The sequence below is a fragment of the Populus euphratica genome, unplaced genomic scaffold, assembly GCF_000495115.2.
Source record: "Populus euphratica unplaced genomic scaffold, PopEup_1.0 scaffold448.1, whole genome shotgun sequence".
Classification (NCBI taxonomy): Eukaryota; Viridiplantae; Streptophyta; class Magnoliopsida; order Malpighiales; family Salicaceae; genus Populus; species Populus euphratica.
In genome coordinates, this window is record NW_011500031.1 from 156,548 (window position 1) to 166,293 (window position 9,746).

Below are 9,746 nucleotides of genomic sequence, written 5' to 3' on the forward strand. Positions count from 1 at the left end.
ATAAACAGTAAAGTTGATTTTGTTTTCATAAAGTTAAGAATCAACCTAATATCGAGATATTTTTTTACAACATAACAAAATCATAAAATCTAAATTGAAATAAATTACAAAACTCAATTCCTAACAAATATAATATTGAATGATTAAATTAAAAAAAATAAAAAAATGGACTAAAAAAAATCACAATGTGAATTCACATTGATTTGTCTTTATGTGAACAGTATAACCTAGAGTTGCTTTATATTTTTGAAAAAAAATATAATTATAAAAATTTAAAGGAACAAAAAAAAAACAAGAGTTGCTTTATATTTATTCTTAATTCTTAACTTAGTGTATAAGAATAATTTCTTCTTATATAAGAATTTCTTTATCTAAAACCAATTAAATTTGGAGATAAAAGAGTTTTTGTCATAACCAATTTTTTTTATATATTTTTTTAAAACAATAAAAAAAATAGCAAAGAACAATAAAAAATTAAAAAAATATATTTTTGATGTATTTGCGTCATTTCGATTAGTTTCAATGTCTTTTCAAAAATATACTTTTGATGTGTGCAACTATTAACGAGCGTATTTCAAAGTTATTGATTAATTTTTTTTTTATCGAGTTGATGTTGGTGTTGTCTTTTTTTAAAAATCTATATATATATATATTTGAACCAAGGGACCAAGAGTGCAAAGAAAGAAAATGAGGGACCCATGTATTTTGAAGTTGCTTGAACACCAAGTTTGCTTGGATGCTAAGTAATTGGAAAGAGATAATTGTTTGTAAGTGTAGTGAGATAATCTCACAAGAAAATGATAGGGGGCATAATTAGTTTGAGCATTAGTCATACAAAAAGAACCTCTTACACATTCAACACTCTTCCAAAAACACCAAAAATAAATAAACACATAAAAAATAAGGTTTTCTCTCTCGAAAAAGCAAAAAATATGACCTCTTATCATTCTTTCATACCATCTCACACACCATTTAAAAACAAGAAAAGAACCACTTAATTGGATCCTCTCTTATTTTTTCATATGAATACAAATCCTTTAAAAAAGAACTACCTCTATCATTTTTCATATGAAACCATTATTTTCAATAGCTTCCGCTTTTCATTTTTTTAAAGTTATCAACCTCTTTTTATTTTCCACCTGTGACCATCACACCACCAACATCATTTATGACAACCTCATATCATATACAACAATTTATTTGTCTTTATCTCACTATCACCATTAGTTTACTTGTGACTCATTCTTCATGGCAAAACCACTAAAAAACTAACACCTACAAGTGGTGATAATATAATAACAACCTAGCATACAGTCCCAAAGCTTCTAACCCCTTCAACCCTCTCATATGTTCCATATCATTAAGCATGTTGTCATTTTTCTCATCCCATTATCAAAAGAAAAACAACACACACATACAGAAGATCATATATTAACCACCCAACACTAGAAACTTTAACCACCACTTAGCTGTGAGCATTCACCACACATCTAATTGGTTTAGCAACTACTAATAATGTCTCTATCAGCCATGGCTAGCAAGGATAACCACAATGTGGTAGACCCTCTATCAACACCAACAATAACTCCTCTCTATTATAAGCTCAACTAGTGGTCTTGCAACCTTTCTTTATCTATGTTGTGACAATAATTATTATGCTTTAACTCTACTATGGACTATTAACATAACACCAACAACACATCAGCAATAGACTTTAACATAAATATAACAACCTAATTGTTAATCTCCACCACTCATCAGAGCTCATAGACCTAATCACAACCACCTCTTCTTCTTCTATATAAGGCAACAATAATCATCCTTTTCTCTCTTTAATTTAACTAATGAGATCACTATTGCAACACCTATTCTAGCTAAGCATCAACATTCGATCCTTTTATATAGTAATAATGGCATTATCTCCTTATAACAACATCTTTGCTGACAGATGTAGAGGAAGAGGAGGAAAAACAAGCTCGTTTTCAAGAGTACTAAATATAAAAACCAAACCCTTTTTGGCTTTACTAGACCTAAAGAAGTTATTCTTTTAGGAAAAGGAATTGATTGGTGAAAATTTAACATTCATCTTAAACAATATTCTCACAAAAGTACTAGTCTTCTATAATAACTTAAGGTGACTCGATCTCTCTCTATGAAGAGCATCACCAATTCATAGTGAAGAGGAGCTAAAGGAGCTTCAAACCCATCAACCCACCTTCCTTTAGGAGCGGCAGTGTGTCAATCCACGCACTAGCAATAGATATGGCACGTGGTGCACGCGCCTCCACTATTTCAGCAGTCCTTCGATCTTGATTTCATTAATTCTTAGAACACAAAATACCTTGAAAGGTTGATTCGTAATCTCAAATTATTTTTTGGACTAATTGTTATAATTTTGTAAATTTAGGACAAAATTATCATATTTGTGTATACATTTTAGAATATTCAGACATTATTTGATTTAAATTAATGTGTGTTTTTGATTTGATAAATTGAGTTGAATTATGAGTTTATTTTAGGTTATGTTAAGACACAAAGAAATGAAACAAACAAACACCACACAACTCTCAATCAATGACAAAAAAATAAAAAATAAAAAACAAATAATAAGATAGCTAAACATTGAAAAAGAAACAACACCAGTCCTTTTAGAGTTAGTAATATAATTAACAAACATAAAAATAGACTAAAAGCATCCAAATTTATCGAAGAATAACAATATAACTTGAAAAACACAAACAAGCAAAGGGAAATCCAAGTTGTTTTATAAAGATGCATTGCACAAACTAGCGACTCAAACACATAAAAGGAACATACAAACTCAAAGAGGGCTACATGAGAGACAAACAACCAAGGCGTCAATCCTAGTTAAACATAGTTTTGAGAATCCGCAAGAAATAAAAAAGAAATAACAACATACATGGAAAAAGAAGAAGAAGAAAAAGACAAACAATAATTAAAGTAATAGTTTAATAAAAAAGTGGATAAACCACCAAGACAACTTTTAGGAAAAAAAAATACCATGAACCACACAAAAAGAAAATATAACAATAAACTAACCTACAAGCTAATTTCTTTTCAATAAAAATAATCAAAAAGAAAATTTTTTTATATAATGTCTCTTATAACAATGACACCCAAAAAAAAAAAAACAAATATAAGCAACTAACCCCCATTCATAAACATCTTAATCAATATTAAGAAAAGGATTGGCATGAAAAAGATAGGAAATGATCACGAGAAACAAAATTACATTGCAAAAGAATTAAACCATAAAGGAACATAAAACTTATCTATCAATACTCAAGTGAAATAAGATGATAGAGAACATAGACAAGGCAACAATCAAGTAAACTATCTAATCAAATAATAATTGTGCATCAAATCCTTAAAAAATAACTGGCACTCTTGCAAATGAATAAGAATTGGCAAAGAACATGACAAGTAAGAGAGAAACTAAAATTGGATTGCAAAATAACTAAACCAAAAAGGAATAGAAAACCTATATGCAAATATCCCAATAAAATCAAATGATGGAGAAGAAAGACGAGACAACAATCAAGTAAACTATTTAATTAAGCAATAATTGTGCATCAAATAAGAAAAAAAATTGCACTCTTCAAATGAACAACAATCGGTAAAGGATATGACAAGTAAGATAAAATAAAATTACATTACAAAAGAACTAAACTAGAAAGGAACAAAAAAATCATTTGCCAATATCCTAGTGAAATTAGATGATAGAGAAAAAAAACGATACAACAATCAAGTAAATTATCTATTCAAGCAATAATTGTGTATCAAATCCTAAAAAAACAACTTGCACTCTTCCAATAAACAAACATTAGCAAAGAAAATGACAAGTAGACTGTGAATTTAATATATAATCATTGTAAACTCACTAGATCTAATGTATTTAATATATAATCATTGTAAACTCACTAATCAATCAAGAAAGAGATCTAATGCATCCATATAAAAAGTTCAATCTCAAGCCAAAAGATAATAACCACTATCAAATCCCAATTATGATTAATCAAATTATCACAACCAAAATATTCTAAGAACAAAGATCAATCAAAACCAATACAAATTTATAGAGAGTGAGGGATAAGCCAATATAGATATTAAAAAAATAAGAAAAGGGTTGCAAGAATTTGAAAGGAATGGTGAGATGCATTACTTAAGTCTATAGTAAAATTTCTTATAATTCATAGTATTTATCTAACATTTTTTTTTATTTTTTTTAATTATGCTACTCCAAATTATTAATGTTATAAATCAATTTGATATATATATATATATATATATATTTGAAAAATAATAAAACTTTCACATATGAATTATCTTTGTTAAAAAGAATCATGTGTTGTGTTTTTATTTATTCAATACCATATTTATTAAATTCGATCTTATTTAATAAGTTGATTTAGATTTTAACCCGAGTTAAATTTTATCTTGAATCGATTTAGATGTTAATTTAATAAAATTTAATTGATAAGTTCAAATCTATACAAGACTCGTCAAAATAAGTTTTTTTTTTAAATTTTATTTAAATTAATGTTATTTCATTAAAAATAAAATAAAAATATATAATTTTAGGTTATCTAGATATCATTTGGTATAAACTTTATTTATTTTTATGGTTGGAAAAGGTAAATATTTTTTTATTTTAAATTAATTTTTTAATATTTTTTTATCATTTTAATGTAGTAGTACTAAAACAATTAATAAATAAAAAATATTATTTGAAATTTTTTTTTTAAAAAATAATCAAGATAAAAATATAATGGAGTGCCATTTTCAACTATGATGCGCCACGCAAGAGAACCCAAGGAAAGATCCGTCAATCCATGACCTCACGCCCCTTCTGGAATTCCTAACTCCAGGAGCGTCCCCGTCCAAAAGACCAAAAACAAGCAAAACCGTACACATCCCCTCCTCTCTCTCTCCATCAACAGTTGCTTACTGCATTGCCTGTGCCATAGCTCCCTCCGCCGCTGGTATCATCATCACGCTTTTGGTTGCGAGTGTGTATAGTAATGATTTGGAGGCAAATAAGAGATGCCACCGAAGCAGCAACCAAAAGCAGATTTAGCAAGGAAGCAGAAGATCGTAGAAGACATGACCTTCGGGCTCAAAAACAAAAACAAGAGTAAAAATGTACAGGAATATATACAATCCCTCAAGCAAACTCGCTGCCAAGGTAATTTATAAATTCCAGTCCTTTTTATATCATATATTTTTTTATTTCTATATTTTATCATTTCTTTTATTCGATGAATCAATACTGTGAAATATCCTGTAATTTTGACATTTAATTAGCTGATGTTCTTATGTGTATTTGAATTTTAATTATAAAAATAATTAAAAAAATAGAAAAAGAAAGAGGAAGAGAAAGCTAAAGAGAAGGAGCTAAATGAATTGTTTAAAGTTGCTGTTAGCCAGCCCAAAGTTCCCAATGGTAATTACCCATTCTTCTTTTTTATTGTATTTTAGTTTTTTTTTTTATGTTCAAATTTTTGTTCAATGTGATGTGAGTTACACTAATAGCTTAATTGATCAGGTGTTGATCCAAAGTCAATAGTCTGTGAGTTCTTTAAAGTAGGGCAATGCACGAAGGGTTTCAAATGCAAGTTCTCGCACGATTTGAATTTTCAGCGGAAGGGAGAAAAGATTGATATATATAGTGATAAGCGTGACCAAGGTTGTCCAGTTAGAAATATGTTTTATTTTGGTTGTTTTTCTATGATTTCTTTTTTTGTTAGTATTAGGTTTGGTTCTTATATGTATTTTTTTTGTTTTCTTTTTCTTTTTGGGTTTTAAGAAACAATGGAGGATTGGGACCAGGAGACATTGGAGAAGGTTGTGGAGTCGAAGGGAAAAGAGTATCAACAGAATAAACCTACTGACATTGTAAGTTTTCTATCTCAAAAAATGGAAAGTTGTTTTGTTAATGAGTATCCATAAGTCTAGCATCTTTTTCCTTTGTGTAATTTATCCACTTCCACAAACTTCATAGTTTCTGGTTGAAGTTTTCTTATCCTTTTATTTTGGTGCATGCTTGATGATGACTATGTTGTCGTCCTATGATACTGAGAAATGCAATTTCAATCTGAGGCATCATTGGTAGATATGAAGTGAGAGATGAATTTTTAGAATTTGGAAGTTGCAGAGAAGGGGAGGTGGGGAGTAGATTAAGTGGGTTAAATAGTTATCACTATTTTTTAGATCCATCTTGAGAACTTAGGGACTCTTTCTTTGTGGTGCAGAGGATTCTGACACTTGGAATAAAAAACAAGGACTCTTTCTCCCCTATAGGAAATAAGAAATGAACCGTAGTTGTAAATTTCCAAAAACTTTATTTTTTCTTTATTTCATTCAATCTATTGTATTCTTGCTCCTTACCAAATCTGTTGGTGGGAAGCTTTCGAAAAAAAAGTGCTGAAGTATCATTACAAGAACGAAGGTGAAATTGAGAATTGTTTCCTAGCTAGTTCAATACGAAGGATCTGGGGATTTGGAAAGGTAATCTTGAGTTTGATTATGAAGGTTAGTGAAAGTTCTTTGTGCCCATGTTGTATTTGATCAAGGGTGGAGAAAGAGAATAGGAACATGAGTCTCTTTAGAAAAGATAAGTGGGTCAGGAAACTGTTCTTAATTTTGATATGATATGCACATTAGGTGCAGTTGCACACAGACATAAAAGTGACTAGGTGAAGGATATGTTTCAATGGATTTTGGTTGGCAGCAAGTAAGAATTTCCAAAACATGATACTCCAAATTATGGCATTAATTTGGGCCAAGTGAATGAGATAGGATTTATCTTGTCTAGTTGAGCAATTAGGCCAATGTTTTATATGCGATTTACAATGCTTGTGCAGGTTTGCAAGTACTTTCTTGAAGCAGTGGAGAAGAAACAATATGGTTGGTTCTGGGTCTGCCCAAATGGTGGTAAAGATTGCCATTATCGTCATGCTCTTCCTCCAGGGTATGTTTTGAAATCTCAGATGAAGGCTCTATTGGATGAAGAGGCTGAAAAGATCTCCATTGAAGAGGAGATTGAAAATCAGGTGATTATTAATTGGCTAAGTTAGCCATGCTGTACATTTAACGCATGATATTTTTCTTCCAGTGGCATCATGCTTATGTCTTATTATCCATTTGTTACTAAATACCCATTTTTGGTTTTAGAGTGCCAAAACTACTGCTTCAACCCCTATGACTCTGGAGCTGTTCATGCAATGGAAGAAGAAAAGGATGGAAGAAAGAGATGCTGGTTTAGCTTCTCAGAAGGCAGAGAGAGCTAAGAATGATCATATGAGGTATCTCCGCACCTTGTCTTCGTTTGCAGACACATTTGCGGATGATTCTATGTCCTAGCCTACTGGATATTATTTGCTAACTCTTTTATCATTCCCATCCCATTTCAGTGGCCGGGAGCTTTTTCTATCAGATGCCAGTGTGTTTGTGGACGAGGAGGAGGTATATGAGAAATATCAAAGAGAGGAAGAACCTGATGGTACTGAACAGCAGGTAAACTTTTTCCTTTTTATGTGATTTCATAACGGGTTCAAATAGAATGATTAGTGAAGCTTTAGCATGCCCATTAAAATTAGTTGATGCACAAAAAAATAGATTGGGTTGATGGACAGAATTAGATTATATGATACATATGGAGAATATTGATACCATAATGAAAAATTGATGGTTTCTTTGATGTTGATTTTTTCATCAAGCACTTCCAGAAATCTTAGAACTTCATTATTCCTATGGCCTTTTCCATTTCAGACATAATGATTTTTTCGCCTTGTTCAGGTTCAAAGGGTAGCCTAGGTGAAGGATGGCATGATGCTCTATTTTCTTCGTTCTTTGTGCTTGACTAACATGAAATCTGTGCTTTGTATTGACAAGTATGGAAATATTTTTTGATGGTTGTATTGTCATTTCCTATGTCTGCCATTAATTCGAATGAAGAATGTGTCATAATAACATCATGTGTGTTGGTAATTTCTTGAAGGATTAGATTCTTCAATTTAATTGAGTTTCTGTGAATCATTCCCAATCATTTGCATCTGAAAATTATGTGATCCATAAACTGAATGGATGTTTGCCCGTTAAAGTTATATACCCTGGAATGAGATGTGGTTTGCTCCTGGAACTCAGGTCAAAGATAAATCCACTGCTGATGGACCAAGCACCTCAGCAGCAGCTGTTGGTGATGCTGAAGATCTGCGTGATGACGATGATGACGAACTGGACATGGATGAGTTAAATGAACTGGAGGCAAGTTTATCAAGAACGTCAACCCAAATTCAGGAGCGCAGTGGTTGCAAATAGTTTTGAGAGGCAGAGTCTGTGGTCCACATGCCTTTTAAAATGTTGACTCCATGATCCTGCTGAGAAGGGATTTGCATGGCCAATGCATCACTTGCAGCCATTTCACTAGCTGCCAATGACAATTAATTGAAAGTTATGAGCCTCCCCTAATCCAGGCAGTTACCTTTTGACATGATGTCATATCAGAGTGGGTCTAAGATTGTTACAGAGGTTTATTTGAAGTAAAAAATAAAAATAAAAGTTTTCAGAAACACAGTTCAATCATAAAAACAAACATCGCCGAAAACTTGCTTTTAGATTCATTTGCGAGTTCGCGCTTTTGGCCCATGTCATTTGTAGCAATGTTATGGTAATAGAGTTGCCCCAAATAATAAACTTTGGAAAAGTAATTATGATTGTTATTGGAGGTTCATGTTCATCAATCTTCCCCATTTGGAGTTATGCGACTACCGGAGATGATGATTATATCGCTATGTTAACCATTAGAGCAAATGATGATTATGTCGCTATTTATTAAGTAATAAGCAAGCTAAAGGGTGGAGTTAATTTATTGTTTATCTATATAAATTGTATTTTTTATTGTTATTTTTTTTGTTTTTTGTACTTTTTTTTTTGTTTTTTCTTTATTTTTTAAAATTATTTTTGTTTTTTTTATTTTTTTAATAATAAGCTGGTTAAAAATTTCACTTTATAATTTTTTTCTTTAAAATATTATGAATTAATATGATGTTTTGTTTTACAAGGTTTTTTTATTTTATTTTTTTAAAATTATTTTTTTAATATTAAATTGATTGAGAATTTAATTTTTAATTTTTTTTGTTTAAAACATTATTGATTGCTATAATATTTTTCTAAATGATTTATTTTTTATTTTTTATGATTTTTTTAAAATTTTTATTTTTATTTTATTTTTTTATCTATATAAATTGTATTTTTTATTGTCATTTTTTTTTGTTTTTTGTACTTTTTTTTTGTTTTTTCTTTATTTTTTAAAATTATTTTTGTTTTTTTTATTTTTTTAATAATAAGCTGGTTAAAAATTTCACTTTATAATTTTTTTCTTTAAAATATTATGGATTAATATGGTGTTTTTTTTTAATTATAAATAAATACAAGTAAAACTAAATTATATGAGAAAAGCACTGTAACTTTCCTTAATATTAAATTGATTGAGAATTTAATTTTTTATTTTTTTTGTGATACAGTTTTTCCTCATATGATTTTTTTTTGTTTTTTTTTCAAAGTTATCTTTGTCGATATTATTTTTTTAATATTGAATTGGTTAGAATTTAACATTACAATAAAACTCAATTATGTGAAAAAAATATTGTAATTTTTCACAATATGTTTTCCATAAAACGCTGTGTATTGCTATGTATCTCTCCACATAGTTTTTTTCTTATGAT

General features: G+C 29.8%; 1 pseudogene; it reads left to right on the plus strand.

Annotated features, from left to right (window-relative positions):
* The first annotated feature begins 4,805 nt into the window (after positions 1-4,805).
* LOC105142471 (zinc finger CCCH domain-containing protein 11-like) lies at positions 4,806-8,729 on the plus strand (annotated as a pseudogene).
* Positions 8,730-9,746: the final 1,017 nt, after the last annotated feature.